The sequence below is a fragment of the Lagopus leucura genome, unplaced genomic scaffold (assembly GCF_019238085.1).
Source record: "Lagopus leucura isolate 7727_CA_CO unplaced genomic scaffold, USGS_WTPT01 Super-Scaffold_1, whole genome shotgun sequence".
Taxonomy (NCBI): Eukaryota; Metazoa; Chordata; class Aves; order Galliformes; family Phasianidae; genus Lagopus; species Lagopus leucura.
In genome coordinates, this window is record NW_024962250.1 from 32,319,093 (window position 1) to 32,334,265 (window position 15,173).

At 45.7% G+C, this 15,173-nt stretch overlaps 2 long non-coding RNA genes across 6 annotated transcripts in view; one reads left to right on the top strand and one right to left on the bottom strand.

Moving 5' to 3' along the window:
* The window catches only part of LOC122180878, a 397,042-nt gene that overhangs the window by 268,402 nt on the left and 113,467 nt on the right, over positions 1-15,173 (bottom strand). For 3 of the 5 annotated variants that reach the window (XR_006179252.1, XR_006179250.1, XR_006179251.1), the window contains exon 1: positions 10,125-10,324. The exons of 1 other annotated variant lie outside the window; for it this stretch is intronic. This is a non-coding gene — a long non-coding RNA (uncharacterized LOC122180878). Of the gene's footprint in view, positions 1-2,237; positions 2,302-10,124; positions 10,325-15,173 lie in introns of those variants that run through there. One more of the 5 variants, XR_006179253.1, reaches the window with a different exon arrangement.
* Positions 11,082-15,173, top strand: part of LOC122180866 — a 33,391-nt gene continuing 29,299 nt past the window's right edge. Inside the window, exon 1 of the long non-coding RNA XR_006179246.1 lies at positions 11,082-11,109. This is a non-coding gene — a long non-coding RNA (uncharacterized LOC122180866). The remainder of the gene's footprint in view (positions 11,110-15,173) is intronic.

The window sequence follows — 15,173 nt, forward strand, 5'->3', positions numbered from 1 at the left end:
ACTCTTGAAGGGCTGTAGTCTGGAGAAAAAATGGCTTGGCAAGTAGAAATGAAGGCCATAAAGCCACAGCATACACTGAGAAAATTCATTTAAGCCAAACATGAGAAGATCCATCCATATTGCTATTTGCTTCTTGGATTTGTTTTTCTCAGCTCAGAATAAGATCTGCCTTTGAACTCTTTCTGCCAAACTCTTGACAAGTTTCATTTTGGAAACTGACAACAACGAGGAAGCTTTTAACTGTTTTTATATTAATCTACTTCAAACTCATTTTTATCTAGCTAGAGGCAGGGTTTAATCAAATACAGGTTCTTCTCTGAAGCAGGCCTCAGCTCAACTTAACCACAGTTTACAGTGTGGCCTACATTACTAAATTCCAATGGCATTTAACTTTTCAAGGTCTTCCTTTAGAGTGGTAACTCTGAGCTTTACATGATATACAGACAAGGGTTTAAGAACTGCCAAATGGTTACTCCTGAAGGGATTCGCTGAAGGACTCCACCATCACTAATGAAAAGCTGCAGAATGAACTTAGCAATGTCAAATGTTAGAATTTCTCACTATCCATCACACACATGTACACACACACACACAAAACCCTTTCATGCTTACTGGGAAGCTCCTGGAAGAGACCAATTTTACATTCCCTGCAAACCCTCAAATTCCCCTGGATTTTTCTGGCAGTTTGGAGTTGCACAAGCATAATTCCCTCTCCAAGTTGCATCTTCTGCCAGAGCCACAAAAAGCATGACTCTCCTGCAACTGCTAGCCAGAAGATTTAGCCTTTTTGAGCTCAAATTCTCAAGCTATCCTCTAGCTCTGGTAGTTCCAGGTTCAATTCCTGGTAATGATTAGGACAAGAGTTACTTCATGAAGAATGCAGAATATATCTCCAAGTACTTAAAAATTCCTAATACAGCAGAATATCTTTAGTGTGATTGCAATAGGCATAAATATATAGCTACGTAGTATCTCAAGAGTGATGAGAAGAAAAAAAAAAAGCATTGAGAATTGATTTGTAACAGGAGATGGAGATTAATAATAAATGGTTACATAACACAAAATGGCACACCATATTAGGACTCATTAATTGCAATAAAAAACAGATGTCATTGCGTCTATAACAACCCTGTAAAATTTCTACTTGTCTGTTACCTCTGGGATTTTTACATATATATTTATTACATATGTTAAAACTTTTCATTTTCATTTCAAAAAACAGTCAAGATTTTATTTCTGAGCTTATAAGTCTTAGTAATAATTTTCTGAAATTGTCTACAACACATGAGAAGTGGAAGCAGCTGACTCAAAGGTTTACATAGTATTACCTGTATATATATTTACAGCTTGGAGAAGGAAAAAAAAAAAAAAAAAAAAAAAAAAACAAACCCGCATTCCATGGAAGAACAACACCCTTTCAAGGAACTAAACAAAAACACAAGAAAAATCACAAAGGAGTAAATATATCTTAAAAGCAGGAATATAAACTGCAATAACTACATAGTATACTCCCTGCAAGGATTTCTCTCTGCCACCCTCATAATACAAGCTGGAAAAAATATATCAGGTCACTCCTAAATATAATTTGATGAACAGGAAACAAATGCTAACAGAAAAAGGAGAGGAGAGGAGAGGAGAGGAGAGGAGAGGAGAGGAGAGGAGAGGACTATTTCCCTGTACCACCACTGCTTCATTTACTGGATTTTCTCCAGATTTAGAATTTTTTGTTGTATTTTATTACTATTTCAAAAATAAACCATTGACAACTTCAGGTATAATATTAACAAAATACACCAGGCTTAATGCATTGATTTAAGGAAGGTTACTGTATAAACACATTCTTTTCTACATTATAGTCTAACATATAAATTGCTTAAAATCTCACCTCTTAATTTTTTATTTTTTTTTTAAACCCCCCACAGTCACTGATACACACTTATCCATATTTATAGATTTGGCAGACCAGAACACAAATGGGCTACAGCAAGTTCCTCTCTCACAGCCTGAGGTTTTTTGAAACGTTGCTAAACATCTAGGGAAATCCAGTATCACCTAAATAAGATACCTAAAATAATACAAAGACTAAAAACCTACATCCTATGAATATATTCACTATGAAAGGGCACCATATACCTCTGAAAAAAGGTAAAAAAGTAGAAAATTTTTTTCCATTTGGATAAAGTAAAGGTCATTCCACATGTTAACTTGGACTCACACTATCAATTCTTTTTTCCTACCTCCTCAAAGTGTATTCAAAAATGTGTTAAGAGCCTCATATCATGTAGGTTCAATCATCTTCCCCCTTCATTCCTGGACGGTGAACTTCTGCAGACAGATAATTAACAGATCTCAACATGTAAACAGGTTACAATTTTAGTTGTCGGGAGCATTAAAAGTCTATACACCATTTAAATCAAGCTTAAAATGATAATCTAAACTAATAGAATGAGTTGACTTCTGCCTGCATACAGAAGAAAGTGCAAGCTGTTGCAGAAAAAAAATAAGATTTTCTAATGATATACAAATTTTAAGAGACACAAGTGTGAACAAACAAAAGCTGTTTCATCAAACTCCGTAATAGGAATATGCAAAAGAAATGCCAACATGCATTACATTAATAAGATGCAGTTACTGGCAGGTTGTTAACCCTTTCAAAATCAGTGATGCTGAAAATCATGAGACTAGATTTCCTCATTTTGCTGCACAGTACATTCTGTTTGATCTGTGATGGGAAAATCCCCTTTGCTTGACTCAACTTCAAAGTTTATTTTGGTGCAAAATTCCCCACAGATACAGCTATGTGACCACATGATCTAAGCAGCAGTGCTGTAAAGCACATACATACCACTCTTCCTCCTAGAGTGTCTTTTGCAATGTATGCTGTTTGCATGCCAAAAACTCTTTCACCAATAGACTGTTTATTGGGAAATTAGGTAAGCTGGCCAGCCACGTGAATCAATTGAAGGTAAAATACTGATAACAGACAACTAGAAAAACAGATGAGCAGAGTTTTATAACAAGATCTCAGAGAAATCTTGACAGAGGGAAGAACAGGAAAAAAAAATCAAAATACTTCCTATGAAGTAGATAAATTTGATTTAATTAGTGTATATGCATTATGTGCTTACAGATCACCACAAAAACCACAGGATCCATCAAGAAATAGTATCTGTTGCTATCCTTTTGTATAGCACTGCTGAGAAGACTAACAAGTAAAGGTTTTGCCTGAGACCCCTTCCAGAGCCATCAGGCAATTGTGACATGCTCCCTGGCAGAGCAGAGATCATTACAGAGTTAGATGACAGCTAGGCATGGCTTTGTGGAGCCTAGCAAGGCCCACACAGGGCAGTGGGATGTCTACAGCCTTTTGCAGACCTAGCTGTTAGAATTTTACTTCAGTTTACATAGGCCATCATTGTGACAACCCAAGTGACACCACCGCCACCACACCAGCATCTGAATAACACCATCTCACTCTTTTCAACCTCCTCCTGCTACCAGTCTTTCCACTATAAGCTGTCAATTTGGAGACAAAAATCTGTGCGGTGCCGTTTCCCATGGACAGAATTAAATGTTCTGCTTACCCAGCAGTAAGGGAGTGGGAATGTGAGAGGCAGAAGGTCTGGCAGGAGCAAATGTGTTGCTGAGAGCCACTGCTTCGAGTGAGATTCAAAGCTTGCATACTGCATGGTTCCTTAGCTACCCTGCACTATGCTTCTGTATGCTGCACTATCTAATCTCACAGAGCAGTAGGTGGGCTGGCTATTTTTAAAGCACTTCAGATGAGTTTACACTGATTATCATGCTTCTTTGATTTTCCTGTTTTGCAAAAGAGACTGAGTTTTGACTCAGAAATAAATCCTTCTGGCAAAAGAGAACAAATTTAGGCCTTATAGAAAACTTATACTGAATATAAAATTAAGTATGACACAAATCACTCTGATAAGTGGTAAGTTAGTAAATATATTATTCATCAAACCACAAGGGTTGCATATTATAATGATTTATAATCGTCTGGAATGTTTTTAACTGATGTATTTATAACCCCTTACACCACATGGTCTTCATATGTGTAGCAAACTGTATGAGCTGTTTGTTACTTAGCAAAAGCACATAAGTAAATCTTAACATAAAGTGAATGACCAGATATATTTTACAATCTACACATAAACTAATGTACTCACCAGATTATTCTCTAAATAACTGTTAATATATTAAGCCAAAAACAGCGGTCCATGCTTACTAAATAAACAAAGATGTAAAGACTTGCAATGGAAAACTCTTCCATTCCTGTCAAAAGATGAACTTAGTGAGCTGCAGAGCATTAATACCTGCTGCTGAATCCATTCTCGGGTTGAAGACTTTGAAGCTCAGCCTGAGAAAGTGTTTGGATAACAAAGCACATTGCAGTTGGACTAAATCTTGGTAGGCCCCTTCCAACTGAACTATTTAGTTCCATTCTATTCTGTGCTATTCATAGACTCACAGAATATCCCAAGTTGGAAGAGACCCACAAGGTTCACCGAGTCCAACTCTCAGCTCCACACAGGACCACCCAAAATTCAAACCATGTCTGAGAGCATTGTCCTTGAACTCCAGCAGCTCGGGGCCATATGCACAGCCCTGGGCAGGCTGTTCCATGCTCACAGCCCTCTGATGCAGAGCCGGTCCCTAAACCCCAGCTACCCCTTCTCTGACGCAGCTCCATGCTGTTCCCTTGGGCGCTTTGGCTGTCACACAGAGCAGAGCTCAGCGCAGCACCTCCGCTCCCTGTGAGGAGCTGCAGCCACCATGAGTCTTTCCCTCAGCTCCCTGCTCTGGGCTGAACAAACCTAGGGACTTCAGCTGCTTCACATGCTCACCTTGCCCTTCAGATCCTTCCCCATCTTCATAGCCCTCCTTTGGACGCTCTCCAATAGTTTTATGTCTTTCTTATACTGTGGTGCCTAAAGCTACACACCATGCTTGAGGTGAGGCCACAGGGCACAGAGCACAGCAGGACAGTCCACTTCCTCACCTGGCAGCAGTGCTGGCCCTGCTGTGCCCCAGGGTGCAGTTGGCCCTTCGCCTGCCAGGGCACACTGCTGACTCATATACAATTAGCCACCAAGCTACCAGGTCTCCAGATTCCTTCCCACAGGGCTGCTCACCAACCATTAAAAAACTCTGCTTTATCTACATCCACATTTGTGAGGTGACCATCCTCAATAACTATCAGACCAATGTTATCTCTGATCCTTTTGCAGTTAACATACTTTTATTGTCAGCTTCAACTCTAATTGAGCTTTGATTGCATGCATTTTCTCCCTGCAATAATGAATTGCATCTTTGTAGTCCTCCCAGGTCACCTGACTCCTCTTCTCTTCCTCTCCTCTTACTTTCCTTTCCTTCCCACCCCATTCTATATTTTGTAAATGTATCATTAATTTTTCCTGACAAAGGTAAAAGGAAATAGTTGTCTGCAATACCCATGTCCTTTACCATGTAGATGGCAGTAATGCTGCTGTCTTCTAGGGCTCTGCCCAAGTAACTAAGGAAGACCTTGCCACCTTTAGTCAGGTGCTTAATATTCAGCTTGCACTGACTGAGCTGCTGCAAGAGGAGGGTTATGAACTCTTGCACTTCCACAACTCAATTTCAAACAGACTTTTAGTGCCAGGAATCTTGCATAAAAGCTTGTTTACAGATTAGGAAAATGTAGTTGCTGCTGTGTCAAAATTTAACTGAACTCTACATATATCCCCAAGGTCCTACAATTCATCCAAATATAGACATGTAGGAATAAGGCAATTTTAATACAGATTTCTAGAAGAAAATTGTTTGAGCTTTATTGACTGGTTAGAAACACAAACTAAATGGCCAATTAATCCTGGAAAGCATCAGACACTTTATCACAACTGACTGCGATCTGATCAGCAAGATTGGACTCAGCACATTTCTACTGCATGTGCCCACTAGGTCTGAAGTCAGGGCTTGACACAATAGACTGGTCATTCCGGTGTACAGATCTGGATGCTTGCCTACCTCCTCGTCTCCTTCTCATTTCCTGAGAATAAACATAAACTGTAACAATATTTTTTTCCCCAGTTTCATCTAGATGGACTGACTTTTAACTGGAACAGAGCAGAAAAGACTTGCTTGCACAGCAACCCCCCGTCTTTACCTGTAAGGGAAGAACTAACAGCAACTGCTGGTACCACCTCTTTGCACGGAATAAAGACCCCTGGAAAAACACACCTTTGTACACTAGCTCTCCCCAAGCCCACAGAGCACTGAAAGATTGTAAGAAAACACACAGCCTGAAATCTGACGTGGAACTGTGTAAGTTACAGTACAAACCCAGCTGAAATTTGAGGGGAAAAACAGTTATAGACACACCCTTCCCCCTGTTTCCAGACGGGATAATAAGTTGTTTGTGATTTTGGACTTTGTTTTTCCACCTCTTTCTGAGATGCCCTTTGTCTGGCCTGCTTGTACTCCCAACAGCTAAATCAGGACCAGGACTATGTCTCACTTTGCATGCTACATCAGCATCTTAGTGCACTGGAGAGCTTCTTTTCGACTACAAGTTTGCCCTTGCACTTGGGGTCCTGTGACTTGCACTCAAAAGCATCGCTGGCACATGGAAAGCAGTTTTAATCCTTGTGGACATAAGGCTAATAATGCCAGGTATCATCTAAAGCTTTACATTTGCAATGTGAATAGTCCAGCACTGCTTCTCTACGCAGATGACGCACACCCAAGACCTTTGCTGACTCATGGGCCCAGAACCATATGGCATCATGCCTAATCAAACCCTGGTCTCTCCTTTGCATCACGAGGACATTCTATGTGTTTGTACAGCGCTTGGAACATTTTGATACAATTATGTAACATTTTGCAAAGATGTAATGTTCTCCAGGATCACAAAACTGAAGAAGAGCAGAAATAGGAGGTAGAAAAAAAAAAAAAAAAAAAAAAAAAAAAAAAGCAGAGAATTACTTGCAGTAGGCTGAGTACTTCATGAACTGATACAGAAATCCAAGACGCAAAATGTAACATTAAGCTAAATTCCAGCACTCATTACTCACCATGCTTCAGCAACATGAGTAAGTTATGTATGAAATAGGATACTTTTCTGTATGAGATATCCAGTATAACCTGGCCCATGCAGGAGGGATTTTCCATCCAAAAGGCAGAGAAGAATAAATGAGTGAAGAAAAAAGTAGAAAAAGATGTCAGCATATTGTCAAAAAATGACATACGAGTTCACTTTATAGGCACTCACCAAGGAAGCCAAAAGTCTATACTGTGCTAATGTAATCTCTCTGTGGTCACCAAAAGTTAATACTTATGAAAAAAAAAAAAAAAAAAAAAAAAAAATACACCGTTTGGAGCAAGCCCTAACCTGATAATGTCTTAGCATTTCCAACAACTAGACGTTTGCAGATTTCCTCTATGGCAGCCAGAATTCAGACGACCACACTCTGTCTCCATACATGAATATCCCTGAATGCATTTTTCTGATCCTTTTATGAATCTTTTCTACTTCTTGTATCCACAATATCCTACGGAAATGAAGTTCTGCCACTGACTCTTTGTTGTGGATTTAATTCTAAATTTGATCATTTTAATCAGTACCCTCTCATTTTTGTATTGTCAGAAACTGTGATTAACTGTACTTTGATTCTTTTTACAGAGCTAATATGCAATGCTTCCCTGGCATCCTGTTTGATTGCTGACATGCTATGTCCGGTTCATACAGCCATAAAGTTTTATTTCATATCCAATCAGTAATCACAAGCTTGTATTCTCTTTCACAATAAAAGAAAAACAACTATCATTATATCACATCTGTTTTCTCACTTCGAACAAGTGTTTAAGGCAACTCTGGAACTGCTCTCAAAATACCTCTTCCAACTTGTCACTCTGTAGTGCCAATAGCCATATAATGCAAATTATCTCGTATGTTTTTGGATGGAAGCCTGACAATAAATGCCAACCTGATTTTCTACAGTCCAGAGTATGCATATTCAGAAGTGGTTATAATATTTATAATGTTTTGTTAAATGTCAAATCTAAAAAGAAGGTTAATGTTGCCTTAAGAAGATCAGGTAAACAAGGTAGTCACTGTAGCACTTTTAGCCTACTTATCATGAGTTACTGGGCAATGTGATTTATTAGTAAGCAGGACAGAGCTTGTATATAACTCAGGAAACATTACTTTCAAGAAATTTTGACAAATCTGTATTAAAAACCCTTAGGGTCGTTTCAGGTTTTGTTGACAATTTTTCAAGAATTTGTGTAGTTTCTGCAGCTGCACATCATAGGATTTCCAGAACTGGTTGACTCAGACACACCCAAGTATTCTTGTAGGGTTCTGTTACTCACAAAGTGCTCTGCTAAAATGAGTTACGATTTGGCTACAGTCATTACTTACTTTGTTTTAACTATCTTCACATGCTTGAGATATTATCTTGGACTTGATACTGTTGGGCTTCCGAGCAGCATGAAGAAACCAAAGATTTGATCCTTCAAAGAGTTCATGACCTCAACACAGATATTCCCATTGACCTCAGTAAATCTTGATTCAGGCTAAATGTAAGGAACTCTATTGAGGACAACAGGAAAATCCAAACCTGAATTGGATGGATAACATGTTCTGTCTCTGTCCTTGTAATTTACTGCAACAGCACTACACTCAGATTGGGTAAAATCCTGACCTCGCTATTATCACTGACAAATCTGCTGCAGAAAATTTCACCAACACAGTATCACTGAAATATGTGCCTCACAAATCAGTCTTACTTGTGCTAGTTTTCCTAATTTGAGAGCAAGCTATCTATAAAGTCAGAATGTTTATTCTTTAAAAGTAATTACAAAAAGAAAGATGCAATGGCTGGAAAATACTGTATAAGCTCAGAAGTTTACATGGTTATTTCCAAATTTTTTTTCTAATATCTGATGCAATTTTTTTTAATGCTTGCAGCATAATTCTAAATTACTAACAGGGCACTTGTCTTTTTCAATTCTTTTTTTTTCCCTCTTTTTCCTTGAAATTCATAGCTGAAAATCAACGCAAACTCATTCAGCAATTACCCAGGAGAAAACTTCTATTTTGTAAAGTGACCACTGTGCTTTCAGGATCTCTCTGAAAACTTCCAACAATGTTCCACCCTTGGGCTTTTCCATCCTCCAATCCTTAGCTTGAAAGCTTGCATTCTCCCTAGCTGTCCCTTTTAAAATATGCCTTTCTAAAAACTGCACTGAAGTGAAAAATGTTCCAGAGGTTTTATTATTTTAAAAGGAAAGGTAGCTCTCCTGCTTTGATCCTGGCATCTTGAAGATTTTTTACATTTTGGCCAAAAATAGCATTAAAATAAACCAATTCCCACCTTCCTATGTTACAGCCAACAAACTGATTGCATTATTACTGGATAACATCACCTCTTTGGAATTAGGCTGCCAGCTGAGGTCTTATTATAGTAGTGAATTCACACAGCCACAGTTAGCACTGTCAGCATTTCTATTATAATAGCCTCTTCCTACTCCCACTCTTTTTCCTCAAAGGAATGAAATTTGGACTTAAAAATGAACTTAAGGTTAAATCACTGACAAGATGATCCCCAACCACCAGCCCGTGGCTTGTCATTTTAGCACATTTCTGACAAGTTGGAGTATTTTTTAATACAGGCCCAATCATACGTTCTTTCTGCATCCAGAACAAATGTGCATCCAGAGAATACAGCACTCAATCCCAGTACCTTCAATGGCTTGAGTTTCTTAACAAATGTGTTTTTAATAATCTCTTCATTTCAGGGAGCCGCTGCTTTTAGAGCTGTGCCTACAGAGTGCACAGAAAGATGCATTCTGCCACAGTTTCCATTCATAAACACACTTCAGAACACAGATGTCACACAGGCAGCATGTTTCTCAGAGGCACTGAACTGCCCGATGCAAAGGGTGTGAAATGCAACCAGTCAGGCTGCACCTGGGAAACAGGAAAACACGCTCACCATGAAAAACTTCTGCAGTGTATTCTAGCTGGGACATGCCCTGGGGACTCCATGGAAACCACACGCAGCTGCAACACGGCAGCCTGCATGCTGAGCACAGCCATCCACATGCTCCACACTGATGCTCACCTTCTTTCCTGACGCTGATTCCACATCTCTCCCCAGGTGCCCACATCTCTCTTCCCATCTGCTGAGCCATGTGTTTGCCCAAATGGATACTGAGGAACCAGCTTGGGCCTGCCACACCACACTGGGACAGGGAGGCTGAGGTGGGGACAAGGCAGAAGATCAGTCCCCAGCCTGCCCACCAGGCCTCAGAACCACGATGAGATTTGGGCTCTCCCTGAAAGACAACATGACACCAGCGGAGGACACAGCCAAGAACCAAGAGGCAGCTTTCACTCAGCCTTGGGCTCACCCAACTCAGCCCCTCTAAATCTCCTGGCGACCCCGGGGCACACAGCGCTCTGCCATCCCCTCCCGGCCCCGCAGCCCCTCGGAAGGTGGCCACGACGCGGGCACTTACGTTGAGGCGGCCGCCGTCGGAGCGCTGCGGGCTGCACACTGTGGTGCCGTCGGGGCTCTCACGCGGCAAGGAAAGGGTTGGGGGAGACCATTTCGCTGTTGGAAGGGTGAATTTGTGCTCCGACAAAGTCGTCGGATTATTCCGAAAGAATAAAAATACATTGTGCAGGAGATGAGGGGGGCTGGGAAGGTAAGGATGTGTGACTCGGGGGGGACCCGGCCCGGCCCGGCCCAGCCCGCGGTGCCCGGAGAAGGAGCGGCCGCGCCGTGCCCGCTTCCCACTCGGCTCTCTGATCCGCTAATCAGCGGCAGCCGCGGGCCGCCGTGAGTCACCCCCGGCCGCGGCAGCATCAGTCTTTGCCGCGGCGTTGGCAGCCAGACGAGCCGCGGCGCAGAGCCGCCGCTGTCCTCGGATGAACCCGGCGGGGCTGCCAGCGCCAGTCGAGCGCTTTGCGAGGCGAGAGCCGGGTCCCTGCCGGCGCGGCGGCGTGCGGCACCTCTTCGGCGGGGCTGGCGGCGACGGGGCGGGGGGCGGGAGCGGCGGGGGGGGGGGGGGGGGGCCGAGCCCCTCGGCGGCCGGGCCGGAAAGGTAAGCGTGGATGGAGTAAGGAAGGGGGAGGGAAGACGGTCAGCGAGAGGGCACGGAGCGGCGGGCAAGGGGCCGCCCGGCTCCGAAGGGAGGGACTGCGGCCTCTTCGGGATGCGGGAAGGGGTGGGCACGGATTGGGAGGTGAGAGGAGGAGACCCCCTCCGTGCACTGGGGATCTCCCGACAGCGGGGATGCTCGTGGCAATGCCTCCCTCATCTCTACCCTGTTGAAAAGAAAAAAAGCCAGCAGCCTCTGCCCCACTGCGCAAACAGGCTGCTTTTCTCGGGCTAAAGGCGTACCGCTGCCCCTTATCGCCCCGCTCCCGGCAGCTGCGGGTGGTGGCAGCGCAGCGAAGCAGCTGCTGGCAGCTGTCGGCGATGTCTCGAAAGCCGCGGGCAGGGTCACGGCCGGCTCCCACATGCGGCGCGACCCGGGGGGCATCGCATTCCCCGGCCTCTCTCTCCGGCCCCACCTCTCCTATGGGAGCTAGCTTCATTTCTCCGTCCTGCGCCCTCCCTATCCCCGTAGCTGCAAAGGACCGCTCCCTAAGGACAGGGCAGGATGCCCGTGCTAAAGATGAGGAGGAGGCAAGGGGAAAATGCGAGCCCCTTTCCTCCCCCCCCCCCCCCCCCCCCCCCCCCGGACGGGCGACCTCCCCCCAAAACCTGTCTCGGGTGGCCCCAGCTCCGCGCTTCTCTCTGGGCTTTCTGCGAACCTCGGAGAACTCCCGGCCCTGCTCACCGAGATGGGGTCCGGTGGGGCGAGAGAGCCGTGCCCATCCCCCCTTCCCCCAAGGAGCCGCGCATCACGGAGAAGTGCCCGGGGAAGGATTTTTAGGGGATTTCTCCTTTCAGGGAAGTTGGAGGGGAGCGGCGGGTAGATCAGAGCCCCTCTTTGCCTGGGAAAGAGTCCTTTCCGCTCCACCAGGGCGGTGCAGCAGGTGCCGCCGGGCCCCTTCGCTTCTTCCCCGCTCCGCTCGTAAGAACAGAGCCCGAGAAAACTCAGGGACAGCACCTTAACAGCCGTCATAATTAAAAACAACAACACCAAAAAACCCTTCTGCCTGGCCTTAATGATCCTTTACACACATTCCCCGCCCGCTCCCTCCCCCGTCCCCCCGTGAAGGGCAGTGATTATTCGCACTCCTCTGCTCGCCGAGAGCGCAGCCCGATGAAAGGACTTTCCTCGCGTGACTCCACCGCTCGCTCCTCCCCCCCCCCCCTTCTCCTCCTCCCCCCGCAGCCTGCCAGCCGCCTCGCTTCGCTCTCAGCCCTAATTGGGCTCTTGCTAATATGATTAAAGCCCAGTTAAATGTTTCTTGATAAATCTTGTCAAGAGAGGATCCCCCCCATCCCCTCCCCTCTCTCTGTCGCTTGTCAGAAGCCCGGTTACAGACGGGACATGCCCGGCTCCCGCTGTTCGTGCTCTGGTGGGAAGTTGGCATTTCACAATTGTTCCTTTAACGGGGCTGTTTTGGAACCGCTCCTGGGGATTGTTCCTCTTCAGGCCAGGCTCGCTGATAAGAACCGCCCGTGGCTTTTATGTAACACGTTAGGATTTGGTCCCGCTCTCAAAATCGCACTGTTTCTTTGGCCTTTTCTCTTTCATTTCCCCACCCCCACCCGTCGGAGAGCTGTCGGGAGCCCGTTCCCGGAAAGGCTCTCTCGATACGATCTCCGTGGCACAGCCCGGCGGAGCGCAACGCTGCGGGCGGACTCCGCTCCCCGCCGCCTACGGGGGCTGCCCCGCTCCTTTTCGGGAGCCCTCCCCAAGGCTGTCCCGTTGGTGCCAGCAGCTCCGGCACCCCGCAAGTGTTAGGAGCTTCACCTGCATCTGCTTTCTTCTTGTTTCAATATAATTAAGCTCTGGGGGTGAAACCCTACCAGACCCCGTTGTCAGTAGGGGAATCTGGTTAAACTCGAAGGAATTAGGAACGAGCGGACGATGGTGGAGGGCGAGGGGGTTCCTGGCAGCCTGACCCCCCGCTGGCTGAAAGCCGGCTCGCCTCTCCTCGCCGTTTGGGGGCAGCTCGTGGGGTGTGCTGGTGGTTCGCTCTCTTTTATGTTTTCTGTTTTCTTTGGGAGTGCTGAGCTTCGAGGGCGTTTTGTTGTTCTTTCTTCAGCGTTACTGAACTGAGGGTCCCGGTGGGTGAAAGAGGAGGATTATTTAGTTGTTTAGAGGTCCCCACGGGCTGGCGGCTCGTCGGTGCATTTCCCGATAGCCTGATGGTACCCAGGCTCCAGACCACATGTCTCGGTGACCCCGCAACCTTGCCACAGCCCCGCGTCACCCCACGCACCGCAGTCCTCTGTGGGAACCGAGGGTGCGGGCCGCCGGGGAACGCGGACTCGCTGCCTCTGTTCCCCGCTCCGAGGAGGAGGAGGCGGGTTCGAATACACGCTCGCACCCGTTGCGAGCCCACAGACTGCTGCGGGGCAGGACACGGGCTGCACCGCCGGTGCGGGAGAAAGGACCGAGAGCGAAGCGCAGGGGCCAAAACCGAACAAACGAAAAAATCAACACCGGCCCACGGGAGCGCAGCTTCAGCGACCGTGCCCGTTCCCTGGGCAAAGAGAAGCCCGAGGCGAGGCTCAGCACGGGAATCTGTCGGCCGCTGAAGCCGGGGAAACAGGCAGAACCCCGGGCGGGGCGGGCAGAGATGGGGGGTCTGCCGGGCTGCTTCGACCCGGCACAGCGTCGCCCCCTTCGGCCGAGGTCCCAGCAGCGGTTTGCGGATGGTTCCCTCTTCCCCTCCCCTTTCCTCCTTCCCTGTCATATCCCCCCCCGACCCGCCCCGAGGGGTCTGGGTTTGTGCAAGACCACAGAGCTGTGGCCCCTTCGCCCGGGACTGTTGGTTTACTCGAGGAGAGTCCCAAATAAGAAGCTGTTTGTACTCGAGCTGGAACGCTGGAGGCTTTCTAAGAATGGCTCTTTTCTTACTCTTTTTTTTTTTTTTTTTTTTTTTTTTTTTTTTTTAATTTTATTTTATTTTTATTGGTACATGGAACCAGCCTACAGCATTGCTGGCGCCTTTCCACCAGGTGCCTGGGGCTCAGAGGAAAATGCAAATGAATCTTAAAATTATGAGAAAATTTCCCTCCCTTCCTCCCAAATAAAATAATTATAAGAGAAAGAATTGGTAAGAACGGATGAAGAAGGGACTGAAAATGGAAACAGAAAAGCAGCTTCACCCCACCAGAGCAGGGGGGACCCAGAAAGGCCTTCCATAAGCAGAAAGTTGTCCAAGCAGCTGGAAGATGGTTTGTGTACCAGCCTCTGAGGTGTGGTTACCACCCACAGCAAGGGACTTGACCCCTTGGTCCAAAACATCCTTCCTAAGCCTCTTCCCATAAAACAGCTTGTCTTTCCATACACCAAAAAAAAATTCAAAGTACATTGCACACATTAAACTGTCGTGCTTCACACCACACTTGTAGGCATGGCTCTATATTCCCATTCTACACAGAATAAACGGGTTTGTTCACACTTGTGTCACACTTGGAGCTGGGGGCATGCACTTGGTTAGGACACACAGTGCATGCCCACCCTGCACTGCTCCGCTCACTGAGGTCCCAAATGAGATGGGGCTGTTAGGAGCTGTGAGGCTGTTACATGCAGACATGAGAGGCTGCTCTGCAAGGTTCAGGAAATACCCGTTCTGGATGTTGTTTTAAAGCTGAGTATACAGTCTCAGGAAAAATACCTAGAACTGGAGGTTTTAGGTTTTGGACTCCCTGTGTTTGACTGCTGTAATTGCTTGACTAAACTCCAGTTAGCCTCCATAGGCAGCCTCCGCTACTCTTAGAGGAATCTAGCTGAACTGACTGTGGGATTTCCTGCTCACCTGATTTACAAATCCATCACTGTCCTTCTGAATAAATGAACGACTTAGATGTAGACAGAAAAACCTAGACTCGAATCTACTTGCTTTTCTTATGCAAATCTTCTCACAGGATTACAAGGGAAAGCAAACAGCAGCTCCAGCCTTAAGATCTTTTTTTTTCTTTTAAGAAGCAGCCTGTTGTATAAATCTGTAACAGAAACCGTTTCCATTTGAAGATCAA